Below are 20,104 nucleotides of genomic sequence, written 5' to 3' on the forward strand. Positions count from 1 at the left end.
GCATTTCTCTGCTCTCGTCCCCTCCTCCCACTTTCAGGCCTCAAGTTTCTCCTTATTTCCTTCCTGGGCCTTTCTAGGCCTCCAGGCTGTGGTCAGCAAGTGGGCAGTGCCCAGGGCTGCCAATACTGGGTTTGGCCATGCAGAGACCCTCATCTTCCTGGAGGGGTGTCATGGCCAGGTTATAATCCAGCATCTTGTGGTTCTGGGTTGGAGGATTCAGGCCTCTGGCTCCCTGGCCCAGCCTTATTCCAGTGAGTGCCCAAGAAAGGAAGGATGAATTTAATGTGCTGCTCGCCCTTCCCTACCGGCTGCTCGCCCCGCCTCCCAGCGAGTCAGCACCGCAGCCAGACCTCTCAGCCTTTCCTGTTAGCTCCTCGGGCTCCGGAAGAACAGCAGGATGTGAGCTTTTCCCAGGCCGTTTTTGGACTTGGCAGAGCGGCAGGTGTTGGCAGACTGTCCCCAAGAGGCTGGACCCATTGCTCAGTTCTGCGCATCTCGTGGCCAGTCCCCGCCTCTCACCCTGAGGATGGGAGAATCCCATCCCAGGAGATGTGTAACGGATGCCCGTGGATGGGTGTGTACGCTGTGTATGTCAGTTCTTGAACAGACAGGGCAGGGTCAGAGAAGGTCTGAAGATGAATCTGGAGCCAGAGGGCCTGAGTGTAAATCTTGGGTACACTATCCTGACTCCCTGCCTCAGTTGCTTCATTTGTGAAAAAAATGGAGATAAGGGGCCCTGGTTTGCTCCCTGGTCAAGGAACTAGATTCCACATGCCACAACGAAGATTGAAGAACCATTGTGCTGCAGCTAAGACCTGGTGCAGCCAAATACATAAATTAATTAAAAAAAAAAGAGTCCCTCCCTCCAAGATCGCAAAGAGTGAATGCATTTATATCTGTCTGTAAAGACTTCAGAGGCGTGCCTGGAACATAAAAATCTCTAAATCGGTGTTTGTTTCATTAAAAACACACACACACACATAAATTCAGTAAACATTTACTGAGGGTCCATCATGTGCCAGGTCCAGGTCAGGTTTTGGTGACCCAGCAGGGAATGAAGCAAGAAGAAGGAGGACACAGTGGCTCCCAGAGAAAGGATATCTGGCCTCTCTCCCAGAGGGAGTGATTTCAGTGGTGGGGGCTGGAATCGGGAATCTCTTAGGAAATGGCCCCAAGAGCCAAGTCTAAACTTCACTGAATAGACGGGAAAGCCAAGACTTGGGGAGGGACTGGTTGTCGCCCAAGATCTTACAGCTGGAGAATAATAACAACAAGCACTGAAAGGTATGGAGCATCCTTAATGTGCCAGACACAGAGTTGTTTCATTGTGTCTTGTCACTGTCCCCGATTCATAAATGAGGAGCTGAGCACAGAGAAGTTGAGTAATTTGCTCAAGGTCCCATTGCTAGGAAACAGTAGAGCCAGGACAGAGACCCAGACAGTCTGGTTGAGCAAAAAGCAAAATGACACTGATAATCAACTGTCTTTCACTGAGTGCCCACAACACATCCTGCAAAACACACCATCTTTCATCTTCACACCACCAGATCAAGTAGGTATCATGACTGTCCCCACTTTACAGATGAAGAAACTGAGGCCCCAGGGGATTAAGTGATCAAGTTCTCATATCCAGGCAGTGGCAGAGCTGGGGTTTCTAGAAACGAGGCCCTCTGGCCACCCCAGACCTCCCAATTCCCAGAAGCTTTCCCTAGCCTGGCTGGAGCCCATACTGTCCTCTTCCACCCCTTCTGTGCCCAGGGAAGTGCATGCAGAGAATGCAGAAGCCATTGACCTACGGTCTGGACAAATGAGCATTATGAGCAGAAACCTTCTGCCAAGCAGAGAGAGCCCTAAAATGCAGCCAAAGCCATGTGGACACTGTCCCAGTCCAGCCACAGCCCCACTCCCTCCAGCCTGGTCCAGGATTCTCTGGGAAGACTGGACTTTACCAGGCTCAGAACACACCAGAGGTAACAGCAGTGCTCAGCTCTGCTAGTCCTCGGCACACATTATTTGGAGGTTAACTTTCACAACAACCTTGAAAAGAACGTGCTAGTCTTGCCCTCACTTTGCGAGGGGCAGGACTGCTCTGGCGACTGATGTGTGAGTTCCAATCCCAGTTCTACCACCTCCATGTCATGGCTTCAGGCAGCACCTAACCTCTCTGGGCCTCTGTTGCTTCATCTATTATAAGGATAATATGAGTATGTCCACCCCAGAGGGTGGACGGAAGAATGAGGCACGCTGGCACCAGTAAAGCACCTAGAACAATGCCCAGCATGTAATAAACCCTATGCACTTGCCACTTTAGGAAACTGAGGCTCAGGGAAGTTCTATGACTCGCCCCATAAACTCGTGTGTCGTGTGGAAGAGCCAGGACTCGGACTCAAGTCTGTTCAATTTCAAAGCAGCCTTCATCTCACATATTAAGAGATGTGAGCTCCTTGACGGATGAGCAGGATTTATAGATTGAGGGGAGACAGATTTTTTTATTATTATTAATTTGACTGTGCTAGATCTTAGTCACAGCAGATGAGCTCTTACTGATGGCATGCGGAATCTAGTTCCCTGACCAGGGATCAAACCCACATCCTCTGCATTGGGATCATAGCGTCTTAACCACTGAACCACCAGGACAGGCTGAGACAGACATTTTAAGCTGAGGAAAGCTCATCCACACAGAGGTGGGAACGGGCCGCAGAGTTGCCTAGTAGTGGTGCCAGAGTCAGGGCTCAGCCCCATGATGCCAACCCCAAGCTGGGAGCCATCCAGTCTGATGGCAATTCAGATCATTTCACAAGCATTTCTGAGCCCCTATGATATGCCAGACCAGGTACTGTATGCTAAGAAAAGAAAATCACAGTCGCCCTCAAGAAGCTCAATAATCTAGTGGAGGAGATGGATTCACACACAAACCACTGTGATCCAGCCAAATAATGGTTCTATAGTGACCAGGGGCAAAGAGCAAATTCTCCCCCCAGAGGAGCTGACAGAGGCTCTATGGAGGAACTGGGCATTTGAACTGGACCTTTTAAGAGCTGAGCAAAAGCAAAAGGGAAAAGTGAGTTCATCACAGGCAGAGAGCCCAGTAGAGTCATCGGGTACATGGGGTGTTTGGGAGAGCAGCGAGTTTGGTATACCCAGACGAAGGCAGACAAAACGGCAGCTGCGGTGCTCCACTGGACTAGGGAGGGTCTCTGAATCGGTCAGAACTCCTGGGTTGCAAGACACAGAAAACACAATCCCAAGAGGCTTAAATGAGACGGAAATTTGCCCCCACCAAAAATAAAAATTTCCTTTTCCCTGCTTCAGGAAAGAGCTGTAGCTAGGGATTGAAATGCTGCCACGAGGACTTAGTCCCCATCTTTCTGCTTCTCCCTGTGTTGCCTTCCTTCTGGAGCAGTTCCTTTCCAAATGAAGGCAGCTCCAGACTGAACCCATCCCAATTTCCAGCCCAGTGGAAGGAAAAAATCAATGTCTCCCAGTGGTTAAACACAGGTTCTGCAGTTGACTCTCCCTGGACTGGTTTGGGTCTACGCCTGACTACGCCTGAACCAATCACTGTTTGGGGGCGGGGCTGAGCTACTCTGATTGGCCAAGTTGGGGTCACCTGTGGCAACCCACTCCAGAGTTCTTGGCTGGAGAATCCCAGGGACGGTGGAGCCTGGTGGGCTTCCGTCTATGGGGTCACATAGAGTTGGACACGACTGAAGCAACTTAGCAGCAGCAACAGCAGCCTTTCCCTAGCCCTGAGCCTCATCCAAATTGCATGGACAGAGTGAGGGAGGGATGGCTTCCCTGGAATAAAGGAATTTAGAGATATTAAGGAAAAGGTGGCGAAAGTCCAGACTTTGAGGTCATGGTCCTTTGGGCAGTGGGGAGCCAGTGAAGGCTTTAATTTGGGGATTGAGTGCCTTAGATTAAATTTAGGCACTAGGAGTAGAGAAGGGGGCAGGTAACAGGGACAGAGTGCTGAAGAACTGATGCTTTTGAACTGTGGTGTTGGAGAAGACTCTTGAGAGTCCCTTGGACTGCAAGGAGATTCAACCAGTCCATCCTAAAGGAAATCAGTCCTGAATATTCATTGGAAGGACTGATGTTGAAGCTGAGACGCCAATACTTTGGCCACCCGATGCGAAGAGCTGACTCATTTGAAAAGACTCTGATGCTGGGAAAGCTTGAAGGTAGGAGGAGAAGGGGCCGACAGAGGATGAGATGGTTGGATGGCATCACCAACTCAATGGACATGAGTTTGAGTAAACTCCGGGAGTTGGTGATGGACAGGGAGGCCTGGTGCGCTGTAGTCCATGGGGTCACAAAGAGTCAGAGGCGACTGAACTGAACTGAACTGAACTGAACAGGGACAGAGAAACTTGTAGGAAGATGCAAGTTCCTTTAAGAGCTCCTGGAGTCCTGCGGCAGAAGGCATGGGGACAAAGGGGAGGGGCAAAAGGTGCCTGGCTGCAATGCCCGGATTGTTACGGGAAGGGCTGTTTCAAGGACCAAGACCACGTCACCCTTTTGCTATGGGCCTGGAGATGCCAGCCAGAGTGTGGGCTGAGGGCCCAGCCTCCCTTCCCCCAGAACCCCATGACTAACTCCTTCCCTCCATCTGCTCCCACACTTATTTGTTCCCCCACACCCGGGCCCCAGGGAGTCTGATCTCTGTGGTGTTGGCTGTGTGGTGGTCACCTCGCTGTCATGCGGTGGTGGCGGCGGCAGGGACTGAGCACCTTGCCCTCTCCCAGCCTCGGCCGCCCCTTCCTGAGTTTCTGACCTCCTCCTCCCTGCCTCTGGGGCTGGGACATCACCCCTGGGGCTCCAGGGTAGCCAGCTCCTCTCCCTGGTGAAAGGGGCCATTGTGAGATCAGCCTGAGAGCTGGCAGGCGCTGGGCTGGCACACGTGGCTCTCCCAAAGGCCCTGGGTCCAGCCATGCCTGTCTCTGGCTGCGTGGGAGGGCGGAGGAGGTGTGAGGAGGCTTGGGCAGCTATGGAGGCTACTGGGCCTGCTGTAGGTAGGCCCTGAAGAAATGCTGCGTTCTGATTTCTATCTGCCTGGGGGCTGAAGGAGGCTGGAGGGTAGAACACCCTGCTGGAACCTTCTGAACCTTGGAGCAGGAACAACATGACAGCTGAGCCCTGGTATATCTGGGGCCTTCGGCAAACTGAAAGCCACGGTGTGCTTGACAAGGCCAGAACCCTGTTCCTCAACAGTCCAGCCAAGCCTGCAGGGCCCTGGAGGAAGAAACCAGGCATGGAGGCCATCCAGGAAAGGTTGGGAGGTTTGGGAGTGGGCGGTGAGAAAGGGAGGCACCTAAGACTTGCAGTTTCACCACAGACTGCCAGACACCTTCCAGACAGAGCCTGTGATGAGGGTGTCATATTTAGCTACTATTTATTGAGCACTTACCAAGTGTTGGGCACAGTGCCAAAGACTTTATGTCATTTAGTCCTTATACCATATAAGGCAAATGGCTCAGTGATAAAGAATCCACCTGCCAATGTAGGAGACTTGGTTTTGATCCCTGGGTGGGGAGAATCCCCTGGAGAAGGAAATGGCAAGCCACTCCAGTATTCTTGCCTGGAAAATTCCATGGACAGAGGAGCCTGGAGGGCTACAGTCCATGGGGTTGCAGAAAAGACTCAGACACAACTTAGCAACGAAACAACAACAATCTGTCTCTAGGGCTGTTGTGTGTAGTTGTTGACTGCACAGGGGAGGTGCTTCTGCTGTTTTAGTCACTCAGTTGTGTCTGACACTTTTGTGACCCTGTGAACCGTAACCTGCGAGGCTCCTCTGTCCATGGGGTTTCCCAGGCGAGAATACAGGCATGGGTTGCCATTTCCTTCCCCAGGGGATCTTCCCAAACCAGGGATTGAACCCACATCTCCTGCAGTAGCAGGCAAGTTCTTTACCACTGGATCATCAGGGAAGTCCCCTGGCCTTATCTCTTATCGTTCACATTTCCTCTCCACACCTCATCCCTCTTACCTGTAAAGTGGGTATGTCAATTAGAGTTCTTAAGAAACCACGACAGAAAGCAACTTGGCTTTCCCTAAATGACAGCAAATGGAATGCCTTGGAAGGGTCTGGGTCTGCCCAGAAAGAATGGGAGGAGGAGCTGAACAAGGCCTTGGAAAGGCCAGCAACCAGGGCCACTCGGGGGACCTGGGCCAGGACCAATGAACAGTACCTTTGAGCTGATTCCCTAAAGGATCGACCAGGCCCTGTTATCAGAAGAGGGCGTGATTGTTGTGTAGCCTCAGGCAGCCCGCGTGCACCTCGAAGGAAGACGGTCTGCTCGTAGGCATGGCCTCCATCAGGTTAGCTCCGATGGGGAAGCTCTTTGCAGGCTGTACACGAGCAGGGAGATGAGATGAGCAGGGAGATGAGATGGTTGGATGGCATCACCGACTCAATGGACATGATTTTGGGTAGACTCTGGGAGTTGGTGACGGACAGGGAGGCCTGGTGTGCTGCAGTCCATGGTGTCGCAAAGAATCGGACACGACTGAGTGGCTGAACTGAACTGAACTGAAATGAGCAGGAGACCCATGGACCTAGAGGAAACAGGGCCGTCTCCCACTCCTGCTCTGCCACTGACCGCTTCTGCAGGCAAGTTCCTTCTGGACCAGAGTTTCTTCATTTGTAGGAGGAAGGCGATCGTCTTCAAGGCCCGCTTTTAGCTCAATAAGGTGTTGGTGACCCGCTTCAGAGGGATTTGGGGATATTATAGGATGTTTCTGGGAGCCATTGCTCAACTTGAAAGAATGAATCATGAGCGCTAGAATTTCAGGCATCCATGAAGATAATATGGATTGGGTGGGGTTTGGTGTGGTCCCACCAAGCGGAAAAACACCCAGTTCACTTAGAAGACCAAGTAAGAAGAGGGGCAGTGTGAGCACAGGGTCCTGACCTCGTCCCTCCAGAAACTCTGCCTTCAAAGGGTTGTGGAGATCCCTGCTCAGAGGTCACAAGTTAATCATGGTTGAGATTTCGTTTGCTGAAGGATTTATGGACAGAGGAAGCATGGTTACCTGACAGGAGAAAGGCCCACTCATGTTGGAGTGTCTTTGTTTTTATGTTTGCTTGTTTGTTTAACTATTTGGCTGCACCCCACTGCGTGTGGGATCCTAGTTCCCTGACCAGGGATCAAACCCACACACTCTACATTGGAAGGCAGAGTCCTAACCACTGGACTGCCAGGGAAGTCCCCAGTGTGCCTTTGTTAAAGGGACACATCGATTTGTGCCTAGACAGAGGCACTGTGCAAAGAGGACATCCATGCTCCTCTCTGGGCCTCAGTTTCCACCTCTGTCAAATGGGGAGAAGGTCAGTATCATGCCAGCCTCATGGGCTCTTTCTGTTTTTTCTTTTTAATAGTCTCTTCCTGAGGATCAAATGGGACAATACACATGAAAGAAAATTTGAGGAAGCCTAGGGCCCAGGTGCGGGGTAAAGACAAAAGTGTAAGCCTTGTGGCAGGGCTTGTGTCTGCCCAGTTCTCAGCTGCACCCTCAGTGCAGTAAGGGGTCCAGCATAAAGATTCTGTTGAACTATTAATAGCTAACATGTAATATGTATTTATGTTCCAAGTACTATTCTCAGGGTTTCCAAGTATGTGCTCTTTTAATCTTTATAATAATATAACTACTGTTATTATCATTCCTGTTTAGAGATAAGGAAGCTGAGGTACCAAGAGATTATGTTACTTGCCCAAGGCCATGGGGGATGTGGGAAGGAAGAGGGAGAATTGGGCTTTGAACCCAGGCAGTCTCTAGAGTCTGGGTTCTTAAATATACCTTTCTGTCTGAATGGGTTACAAAATGAGTGAATGAGTGGATGAATAAATGAATGAATGAGTGAATTAGCATGGGCATTGATGAATGAGGACTGGGGTTCTAAGCTGAAGCTTCCAGAAAGATTTCCTCTGTTTTTGTCAGTCTATGGGCAGGCTCTTGTATTTATAGAAGACACTTGGCAAATGCAACATTGTGTCCAGAACTGATCTCATCATCTCACCCAAACCTGCTCATCTCCTGCTATCACTGAGGGCAGTTGCTCAAGATAGAAACTTCCAAGTCACACTTTTACTCACCTGGTGAGTCTCTGGCCAACTCCTAAAGGTCACAGCAGAAACTTTCTATCTCATGCCAAGTTCCTCCAGATGTCACTGCTTTCGACCTTCAAGTTTAACAGCTTGCTGGGCATCCCCCACCCCTGTGCTTTAAGATCTCATGAAAAATGGGCTTTCCTATCCTATCCCACTGTGAAAGGATTCATAACTAGTCTCCTATTCCAGTTAAACTGTTGCTGTAAAATGAATCAACCGAAAAACTTCGTCGCTTAAAACAATATCATTTGTTATTATTTCTCACAGATCTCTGGGTCAACTGTGCTTAGCTAGGCTGGGTTCTGTCTCACGGTTCTCCACGTGGTTGCGATCAGAGGGTGGATGGAATGCTTCTCGGCCTTTGGCTGAGATCACGTGTAGATAGTGGAATTGGAGTGTTCTAGAGGTTAACTCCAGTACTTTGGGGGCAGGAGGAGAAGGGGACGACAGAGGATGAGATGGCTGGATGGCATCACTGACTCGATGGACGTGAGTCTGAGTGAACTCCGCGAGTTGGTGATGGACAGGGAGGCCTGGCGTGCTGCGATTCATGGGGTCACAAAGAGTCTGAGCGACTGAACTGGACTGAACTGAACTGAGAGGCTTCCTCCGCTCACATGTCTGGCAGTTGATACTGTTTGTTGGCTGGTATGTCAGCCGGGGCTGTCTGGCAGAACATTCACACGTGGCCTCTTAAGGTTCCCTGTGCACAGTATGGCAGCTGGATTCCAAGAATAAGTATTCCTGGAAATAGGAAGTGACCTTCCAGTCTCAAGATTTGGGTCATTTCCTATATTCTATTGGTCAGTCACAAAATCCATGTTCAAGGGGAAGGCGTACAAAAACCCTTGTTTTTATGGGAGGGGCAGAAAGCATTTGGGCACAATGTTTTAGGACCACCACGCCTCCTAATCTCTATGGGGGTTCTTGGGAAGGGGGTCCATTTCTCCTAGTCAGCCTCTTCACTTCCTCCTTTCATAAAACCTACTCCTGCTGAATTCTTGATCGCCTTCAGTTCTCCACTCCCGTAAAGGCCCTTTCCACTCCACTGGTAACCCAAAGGTTGAACACAGCCCACCCACTTTGTAAAAACTTTCTCCAAGGTCATGTGTGAGGACGTGGTAGACTTTCACTGATCCATGGGTGATAGGTAAGGGGAGTTGCCTTTCAGTGAAGCAGTATACAGATAGGAAAACTGATCCCAGAGAGGGGAAGGGAGTTTCCCAAACACAGAAAATTAGATGCCCAGCTGAGGCTTGAACTCAAGCCTCTTTTCACTCCTGGTCCAGCTTTTGATCAATTTAACTAAGGGCTGATGCCAAAAGGAAAGACCAACACTGAGTTTGTTTAGGATTCAGTTCTGTGGAGCTTGCCCACATGGACTCCTTTCATCTTCTCAGTAACCCTGTGAGATGAGAATTAGTGACCCCAGCACTGACTTCCCAGTTGGCTCAGTGATAAAGAATCTGCTGCTAGTGCAGGAGATGCAAGAGATGCGGGTTCTATCCCTGTGTTGGGAAGATCCACTGGAGGAGGAAATGGCAACCCACTCCATATTCTTGCTTGGAGAATTCCACAGACAGAGGAGCCTGGTGGACTACAGCCCATGGGGTAGGACGTGACTGAGCAGCTGAGCACACACACACACACGCAGCCCCAACATACACGCAGAAAAACTGAGGTTCAAAGCAGGTGAGAGACTTGCTCACAGCGATACATGTGACTGTTGGTTGAAATGATCAGAGCTGTGTCCAAAACACACAATCGGCAGGGAAAAGGTGGAGAAACACTAGGAAGGAGAAGAATAAGCCTCTGTAAACAATGAGCTAAGAATTCTGGTGGGGGAACTGGCCCAGACCCACAGGAAAATCAGGATAAGAGGAGAAAACACTTGCAAAAGCCAAAGCTAAAAAATGACCCCAAACATCTCTGTCCAGAAGTGGGCGGGGCTCTGGTCTTTGGACAGCCATCTATAGGTTGGCTAGCAACCAACAGGCAAGCTGGCATGAATGCTTTGGCCAGCAAGGGAAGTACTGGCAAGCTAACGATAAGAGAACCAATCACATCCTCTCTTACATGAGATTTGGCTCTACAAGGTGTAAAAATTATTTAGAAAGAAGCAGAACGAGGAAACAGGTTGTTGCCTTAACTTAAAACTACGTAAGTGCTGCAGCCACAGATGTGAGCATATGAGCAATGGTGAGTTCAGAAGAAGGGATTACTTAAGAGCTCTCAACCAGTAATGAGTAATAAGGGACAATGGTCCAATGCCCTAAAGAACAATTGCATAGGAACTTGGAATGTTAGGTCCATGAATCAAGGTAAATTGGACACGATCAAGCAAGAGATGGTGAGAGTGAATATCGACATTTTAGGAATTAGTGAACTAAAATGGACAGGAGTGGGTGAATTTAATTCAGATGGCCATTTTATCTAGGGCTTCCCTAGTGACTCAGTTGGTAAAGAATCTGCCTCAATGCAGGAGACCTGGGTTTTATCCCTGGGTCAGCCATTATATCTACTACTGTGGGGAAGAATCGCTTAGAAGAAATGGAGTACTCCCCCACAATCAACAGAAGAATCCAAAATGCAGTACTTGGGTGTAATCTCAAGACAGAATGATCTTGGTTTGTTTCCAAGGCAAACCATTCAACATCACAGTAATCTGAATCTATGCCCCAAACACTAAAGCCAAAGAAGCTGAAGTTGAAGGTTCTGTGAAGACCTATAAGACCTTCCAGAATTAACGCCAAAAAAAGATGTCCTTTTCATCATAGGGGATAGGAATGCAAAAGCAGAAAGTCAAGAGATAAACTGGAATAACAGGCGAGTTTGGCCTTGGAATACAAAATGAAGCAGGGAAAAAGCTAAGAGAATTTTGCCAAGAGAGCACACTGGTCACACCAAACATTCTCTTCCAACAACACAGGAGATAACTACACATGGACATCACCAGATTATTTTCAATACATTAGTATTTTCAATACTGAAATAAGACAGATTAAATTCTTTGCAGCCGAAGATGGAGAAACTCTACACAGTTAGCAAAAATTAGACTGGGAGCCGACTAGGGCTCAGATCATGAATTCCTTATCAAAAAATTCAGGCTTAAATTGAAGAAGCTAGGGAAAACCACTAGACCATTTAGGTATGACCTAAATCAAATCCCTTATGATCATACAGTGGAGGTGGTATACATCTCTCAAATGCATTTAAAGGATTAGATCTAGTAGACAGAGTGCTTGAAGAACTATGGATAGAAGATCATAACACTGTACAGGAGGTAGCGGCCAAAACCATCTCAAAGAAAAAGAAATACCAGGAAGCAAAGTGGTTGTCTGAAGAGGTCTTACAAATAGCTGAGAAAAGAAGAGAAGTGAAAGGCAAAGGAGAAAGGGAAAGATATACCCAACTGAATGCAGAGTTCCAGAGAATAGCAAGGAGAGATAAGAAAGCCTTCTTAAGTGAACAATGCAAAGAAACAGAGGAAAGCAATAGAGTGGGAAAGACTAGAGATCTTCAAGAAAATTGGAGATACCAAAGGAACATTTCATGCAGAGATGGGCTCGATACAGGACAGAAACAACAAGGACCTAATGGAAGCAGAAGGGATTATGAAGAGGTGGCAAGAATGCCCAGAAGAACTATACAAAAAAGGTCTTAATGACCCAGATAACCACGATGGTGTGGTCACTCACCAATAGCCAGAGACCCTGGAATGTAAAGTCAAGTGGGCCTTAAGAAACATTACTATGAACAAAGCTAGTGGAGGTGATGGAATTGCAGCTGAGCTATTTCAAATCCTAAAAGATGATGCTGTGAAAATGCTACACAGTCAATATGCCAGCAAATTTGGAAAATTCAGCAGTGGCCACGGGACTGGAAAAGGTCAGTTTTCATTCCAGTCCCAAAGAAAGGCAATGCCAAAGAATGCTCAAACTACTGTACAACTGTGCTCATTTCACATGCTACCAAAGTAATGCTCAAAATCCTTCAATTAGGCTTCAACCGCATATGAACTGAGAACTTCAGGATGTGTAAGCTGGATTTAGAAAAGGCAGAGGAAACAGAGACCTAATTGCCAACATCCATTGGATCATAGAAAAAGCAAAGGAATTCCGGGAAAACATCTACTTCTGCTTCCTTGATTATGCTAAGCATTTGACAGTGTGGATCACAACAAACTGGAAAATTTTTGAAGAGATGAGAATACCAGACCACCTTATCTGCCTCCTGAGAAACTTTATGCAGGTCAAGAAGCAACAGTTCAAACCAGACATGAAACAACAGATTGATTCAAAATTGGGAAAGGAGTACAACAAGGCTGTAAATTGTCACCCTGTTTATTTAACTTACATGCAGAGTGCATCATGTGAAATGCTGGGCTGGTTGAATCACAAGCTGGAATCAAGATTGCTAGGAGCAATATCAACTGCCTCAGATATGCAGATGACACCACTCCAATGGCAGAAAGTGAAGAGGAACTAAAGAGCCTCTTGATGAGGGTGAAAGAGAAGAGTGCAAAAGCTGGCTTAAAACTCAACATTGAAAAACTAAGATCATGGCATCTGGTCCCATCACTTCATGGCAAATAGATGGGAAGAGGTAGAAACAGTGATAGATTTTATTTTCTTGGGCTCCAAAATCACTGTGGATGGTGATTGTAGCCATGAAATTAAGAGATAATTTTCCTTGGAAGAAAAACCATGACAAACCTAGACAGCATATTAAAAAACAGAGACATCACTTTACTGACAAAGGTCAGTATAATCAAAGCTATGGTTTTTCCAGTAGTCATGTATGGATGTGAGAGTCAGACCACAAAGAAGGCTGATTGCAGAAGAGTTGATGCTTTCAAAATGTGGTGCTGGAGAAGACTCTTGTGAGTCCTTTGGACAGCAAGGAGATCCAATGAGTCAATCCTAAAGGAAATCAACCCTGAATATACATTGGAAGGACTGATGCTGAAGCTGAAGCTCCAATACATTGGCCACCTGATGGGAAGAGCCGACTTATTGGAAAAGACCTGATGCTCGGAAAGATTGAAGGCTGAAGAAAAAGGGACGACAGTGGATGAGATGTTTGGATCGCATCACCAACTCAATGGGCATGAGTTTGAGTAAGCTCCATGAGACGGTGAAACACAGGAAGCCTGGCGTGCTGCAGTCCATGGGTCACAGAGTCAGACGTGACCGAGGCACTGAATAACAAGGGACAAGGGATAGCACTGTGCCGTATGGGTGAGAAGAGCGTCATCACAGGAGATACTCGACTTCTTGAATATCTTGAAGGATGGGGGCTGTGAAGGCATCACTTCCTCTACCCCCCACATTCCTGTTAGAGAAGGCGTGCGCACTGGCATTTTCAGGGTCTGCTCCCACCATCATGGGTCCTGGGCGGTGGCCGCTGAGCTGGAAGTGGCTTCCAACCCCAGCTAGCGAGTCAGATTCACTCTCAAAGAATTTGAAATTGAAACCTAGACACCAGTCTCAGTTGGGTGTTGGAACTGAGAGGACCTGCACCCCTGGGGCTGAGGTAGCCAGGAGTCCTGAGAAAGTGAGTGTTCAGAGAAGGGGAGACAAGAGGAGGCGTTCAGCCCAGATGGGCGGGGTTGGTGGTGGGTGACGTCATGTTCAGGCTGCTTTTCCTGACCTTGCCCTTACACAAGGGTCCTGCCAGTGACCCTCTCTACCTCCCACCACCCTGTTTATGCATAAGTAGGCTGAGGGGAGTCTGTCCTTGGAACTAAAGTAAGGTGTGTGTGTGTGCGCTTTGGGAGAGATGTATTAAATGTTGTGTCTGTGAGAGGCTGCGTGCCTTGTGAGGGATACCCCCAGTAGTCTTCCCGTGTGTGACGTCAGGGGCTGAAGAAGAGGCTGTTCTTTTAAAAAAAAAAAAAAAAAATTATTTATTTGCTTGCACCAGATCTTGGTTGTGGCCTTCAGGATTTTTTAATGGTGGCATGTGGGACCTAGTTCCCAGACCAGGGATTGAACCCTGGCCCCCGCATTGGGAGCAGAGTCCTAGCCACTGAACCACCAGAGAGACGTCCCGAGACTTGGTTCTGATAGTCAGCTTTCTGTTGCAATTCTAAGTGCCTCCAGAAAACCACCTTCATTCAACAAGTCAGTCATTCTGAAAATATTTATTGAATGCCTACAACGGGCTAGGCACTGTTCTAGGCAAAAGGATGAGGCAGTGAATGAAACAGATAAACCAGACTTTTATGCAAGGTCAGCCTCAGTTTTTCCATCTGGAACGTGGATCAGGGCCCTCAGGCAAGAGACTTGGAACTTGAGAAGCAGGCAAGGTGGGTGGCTGGGGTCGCCTCCTTGGCTTGTGTTACAGGCTGGGCTGGGCTTGCCGGCCAGCCTGGCCTCAGACCTATTCCTGGCTACTGGACTTCCCAAGCAGCTGACCCTTACCTGTCACTGCTCAGCCATCTCTATTTGGCCTGGGGGCTGCCCCACGTGTCCTCTGATTCACCCACCTGGGCCTTCTCTAAGCCCTTCCCTTAATCTTTGTGTGTGGTAGGATCCTGGAATACCAGTTCAGTTCAGTTCAGTTGCTCAGTCATGTCCGACTCTCTGCAACCCAATGAACCACAGCACGCCAGGCCTCCCTGTCCATCACCAACTCAAGGAGTTCACCCAAACCCATGTCCATTGAGTCGGTGATGCCATCCAACCATCTCATCCTCTGTCATCCCCTTCTCCTCCTTCCCTCAATCTTTCCCAGCATCATGGTCTTTTCAAATCAGTCAGCTCTTCGCATCAGTTAGTCAAAGTATTGGAGTTTCAGCTTCAACATCAGTCTTTCCAATGAACACCCAGGACTGATCTCCTTGCTGTCCAAGGGACTCTCAAGCGTCTTCTCCAACACCACAGTTCAAAAGCATCAGTTCTTTGGTGCTCAACTTTCTTTATAGTTCAACTCTCACATCCATACATGACCATTGGAAAAACCATAGCCTTGACTAGACAGACCTTTGTTGACAAAGTAATATCTCTGCTTTTTAATATGCTGTCTAGGTTGGTCATAACTTTCCTTCCAAGGAGTAAGTGTCTTTTAATTTCATGTCCGCAATCACCATCTGCAGTGATTTTGGAGCCCAGAAAAATAAAGTCGGCCACTGTTTCCACTGTTTCCCCATCTATTTGCCATGAAGTGATGGGACCGGATGCTATGATCTTAGTTTTCTGAATGTTGAGCTTTAAGCCAACTTTTTCTCTCTCCTCTTTCACTTTCATCAAGAAGCCCTTTAGTTCGTCTTCACTTTCTGCCTTAAGGGTGGTGTCATCTGCATATCTGAGGTTATTGACATTTCTCCCGGCAATCTTGATTCCAGCCTGTGCTTCCAGTAGGTGGGCAGGAATCCCTTAGAAGAAATGGAGTAGCCATCATAGTCAACAAAAGAGTTTGAAATGCAGTACTTGGATGCAATCTCAAAAATGACAGAATGATCTGTGTTCATTTCCAAGGCAAACCATTCAATATCATGGTAATCTAAGTCTATGCCTTCAGTAACGCTGAAGAAGCTGAAGTTGAATGGTTCTATGAAGACCTACAAGACCTTCTAGAACTAACACCCAAAAAAGATGTCCTTTTCATTATAGGGGACTGGAATGCAAAAGTAGGATGTCAAGAAACACCTGGAGTTACAGGCAAATTTGGCCTTGGAGTACAGAATGAAGCAGGGCAAAGGCTAATAGAGTTCTGCCAAGAGAACATGCTGGTCATAGCAAACACCCTCTTCCAACAATCCAAGAGAAGACTCTACACATGGACATCACCAGATGGTCAACACCGAAATCAGATTGATTTTATTCTTTGCAGCCAAAGATGGAGAGGCTCTATACAGTCAGCAAAAACAAGACCAGGAGCTGACTGTGGCTCAGATCATGAATTCCTTATTGCCAAATTCAGACTTAAATTGAAGAAAGTAGGGAAAACCACTAGACCATTCAGGTATGACCTAAATCAAATCCCTTATGACTTGACTATACAGTGGAAGTGAAAAATAGATTTAAGGAACTAGATCTGATAAACACCGTGCCTGATGAACTATGGATGTAGGTTCATGACATTGTACAGGAGACAGGAATCAAGACCATCCCCAAGAAAAAGAAATGCAAAAAAGCAAAATGGCTGTCTGAGGAGGCCTTACAAATAGCTGTGAAAAGAAGAGAAGCAAAAAGCAAAGGAGAAAAGGAAAAATATAAGCATCTGAATGCAGTGTTCCAAAGAACAGCAAGGAGAGATAAGAAAGCCTTCCTCAGTGATCAATGCAAAGAAATAGAGGAAAACAATAGAATGGGAAAGACTAGAGATCTCTTCAAGAAAATTAGAAATCCCAAGGGAACATTTCATGCAAAGATGGGCTCAATAAAGGACAGAAATGGTATGGACCTAACAGAAGCAGAAGATATTAAGAAGAGGTGGCAAGAATACACAGAAGAACTGTACAAAAAAGAACTCCACGGCCCAGATAATCATGATGGTGTGATCACTCATCTAGAGCCAGACATCCTGGAATGTGAGGTCAAGTGGGCCTTAGGAAGCATCACTACGAACAAAGCTAGTGGAGGTGATGGAATTCCAGTTGACCTATTTCAAATCCTGAAAGATGATGCTGTGAAAGTGCTGCACTCAATATGCCAGCAAATTTGGAAAACTCAGCAGTGGCCACAGGACTGGAAAAGATCAGTTTTCATTCCAATCCCAAAGAAAGGTAATGCCAAAGAATGCTCAAACTACCACACAATTGCACTCATCTCACACTCTAGTAAAGTAATGCTTACAATTCTCCAAGCCAGGCTTCAACAGAACATGAACTGTGAACTTCCAGATGTTCAAGCTGGTTTTAGAAAAGGCAGAGGAACCAGAGATCAAATTGCCAACATCTGCTGGATCATGGAAAAAGCAAGAGAGTTCCAGAAAAACATCTATTTCTGCTTTATTGACTATGCCAAAGCCTTTGACTCTGTGGATCACAAGAAACTGTGGAAAATTCTGAAAGAGATGGAAATACCAGACCACCTGACCTGCCTTTTGAGAAACCTATATGCAGGCCAGGAAGCAACAGTTAGAACTGGACAGGGAACAACAGACTGTTCCAAATAGGAAAAGGAGTACATCAAGGCTGTATATCGTCACCCTGCTTATTTAACTTCTATGCAGAGTACATCATGAGAAACACTGGGCTGGAGGAAGCACAAGCTGGAATTCCAGACAGAGTTCAAGTACCAGGGCCATCACTTTCTGGCGGTGTGATCTCAGACAAACTTCTTGTTCTCTGAGCTTCCATGTCTCCCTCTATAAAGTGGGTATAATATTAGCATCTCACCTCACCGTGATGGGATGATACACAGCTGGCACAGTGTTCATGGAGCAGTAGGGCTGCCTAAGGAAACTCCTGGTTTCCGTAACAGGAGCCACAATTTTCTCCTTGGCCAGCTAGATGACCTTGTGCAGGCCTCTCCTGCTCCCATGGCAGACCCCTTCTTCCTCTCAAACAAGACCCCCTTCTCAGCATCCAGTCTCCAGAGGGATCCCACCCTGGAGGTGGGGCCGGATGGGTCTGGGCCACAAGTGAGGTCTGGTCCCTAACCCAGTGATGGTTTTAGGCAATTCCGGCTGATGGTAGGGGTTTCCCAGGTGGCGCTAGTGGTAAAGAACCCACCAGCAATGCCGGAGACATAAGAGACATGGGTTCGATCCCTGGGTCAGGAAGATCCCCTGGAGGAGGGCATGGCAACCCACTGCAGTATTCTTGCCTGGAGAACCCCTTGGACAGAGGAGCCTGGCTGATTACAGTCCATAGGTCACAGAGAGTCAGACCCGACTGAAGCGAGAGCACAGATGCACAGCTGATGGTGAATGAGGGGGAGTGTGCTGGGGGCGCCCCCCATGAGCGGAAGAGCCCAGGTCCTAAGGGCCCGTGGGCCTCTGGATAAAACCTGGCCCTTGCTGAACCTACAGCTTTGGAGGTTTTATCAACTCAATGTATTTATGGTTTAAGCCACATTTTTTTTTTTTTGCATGGGATCTTAGTTCCTCAACCAGATATTGAACCCGGGCCCCAGCAGTGAAAGCACGGAGTCCTAACCACTGGACTGCCAGGGAATCCCCTAAGCCACTTTCAGCTGGCTTTTCTGTTACTGGAAGCTGACAGAGTCCTGACTGATAGACGCTCCTGAGCCTCAGTTTTCCCATCTGTAAGCTGGAGATGGTCATTCTCGCGTCTCAGAATTACGGTGAAAGTTATAGGAGAGAACCTGTGTGGAAAGCCTAGTGACCTCTGTGTGAGGTCACTCAAGGGGCTCCCTCCCGTCTTCCTCTGCCAGGCCCCCGACCCGGTGGCCCTCACGACTGCGGCTGACTCACTTCCTGCCCCTGCTCTGGCCCCAGCTCCCCGCTGTGCCTCCCAGGCTTGAGTGGTTATCCCCAGCGGGCCCAGTATGACAAAGTCAATACAAACGTCATCCCCAGTCTCACAATGAGTCAAAGCAAGAAGGAACCAGTGCTGGTTCTCTTCACGGGCGAGAGGCAGCTAGACCTTGGGACTGAGTCATGGCTCTGCCCCAGCCTATATGTGTGTCAGCCAGCCGCATCCATGCCTCTATGTCTCAGCTATTTCATCTGTAAAATAACAATGGCACCTGCTTCCCAGATGTGCTATCATTAAATGAGCAGATGTGGTCAGGTTCTTGGCATGAGTAGGAGCTCAAAACACCAGCTCCCTTAGTCCTTGACTCTCCATGACGGCTTTCTGGTCCTTAAGAGCCTTCAGTTTTAGGGGAATCACATTATCTAGCTTTTTAAAAAAATATGTACACATGTGTACATTTTTACCTGCCTCTTGAGAAACCTGTATGCAGACCAGGAAGCAAAAGTTAGAACCAGACATGGAGCAATGAACTGGCTCAAAATTGAGAGAAGAGTTTGTCAAGACTTTATACTGTCACCCTGCTTATTTAACTTATATGTAGACTACATCATGTGAAGTGCTGGGCTAGATGAATCACAAGCTAGAATCAAGATTGCCAGGAGAAATACTAGTAACCTCAGATATGCAGATGATACCACTCTAATGGCAGAAAGTGAAGACGAACTAAAGAGCCTCTTGATGAGGGTGGAAAAAGAGAGTGCAAAAGCTAGCTTAAAACTCAACATTGAAAAACTAAGATCTTGGCATCCCATCCCATCACTTCATGGCAAATAGATGGGGGAAAAGGGGAAACAGTGGTAGATTTTATTTTCTTGGGTGCCAAAATCACTGTGGAAAATCACTATGGATAGTGACTGCAGCCATGAAATTAAAAGACGATTAATCCTTGGAAGAAAAGCTATGACAACCCTAGATCGAATATTAAAAAACAGAGACATTACTTTACACACAAAGGTCAGTATAGTCAAAATTGTCATTTTTCCAGTAGTCATGTACGGGTGTGAGAGTTGGACCACAAAGAAGGCTGAGCACCGAAGAATTGATGCTTTTGAATTGTGGTGCTGGAGAAGACTCTTGAGAGTCCCTTGGGCAGTAAGGAGATCAACCTTGAATATTCATTGGAAGGAATGATGCCAAAGCTGAAGTTCCAATACTTTGGCCACCTGATGGGAAGAGCTGACTCATTGGAAAAGACCCTGATGCTGGGAAAGTGAGGGCAGGAGCAGAAGGGGACGACAGAGGATGAGATGGTCGGATGGAATCATGGACTCAGAGGACACGAGTATGAGCAAACTCTGGGAGATGGGGAAGGACAGGGAAGCTTGGCATGCTGCAGTCCATGAGGTTGCAAAGAATCAAACATGACTTAGCGACTGAACAACAGCAATACCTATTAAAACATTTATTTATTCATTCATTTATGTATTTGGCTGCATCAGGTCTCAATTGCTGCATGAGGGATTTTTGCTGCATCCTGTGGATCTTTCATTGTGGCAGGGACTCTCTGGTTGTGGCACAGGGGCTCTGTAGTTGTGCTGTG

The 20,104-nt window shown here is 47.6% G+C and overlaps 1 long non-coding RNA gene across 1 annotated transcript; it reads left to right on the plus strand.

The window, feature by feature from the left end:
• Positions 1-3,609: 3,609 nt before the first annotated feature.
• On the plus strand, positions 3,610-7,574 carry LOC133233144 (uncharacterized). The gene is made up of 2 exons (XR_009731625.1): positions 3,610-5,274; positions 7,385-7,574. It is a non-coding gene; the product is annotated as an uncharacterized LOC133233144 (long non-coding RNA).
• The last annotated feature ends 12,530 nt before the right edge of the window (positions 7,575-20,104 follow it).

The sequence above is a fragment of the Bos javanicus genome, chromosome 2 (assembly GCF_032452875.1).
Source record: "Bos javanicus breed banteng chromosome 2, ARS-OSU_banteng_1.0, whole genome shotgun sequence".
In the NCBI taxonomy this organism is placed as follows: Eukaryota; Metazoa; Chordata; class Mammalia; order Artiodactyla; family Bovidae; genus Bos; species Bos javanicus.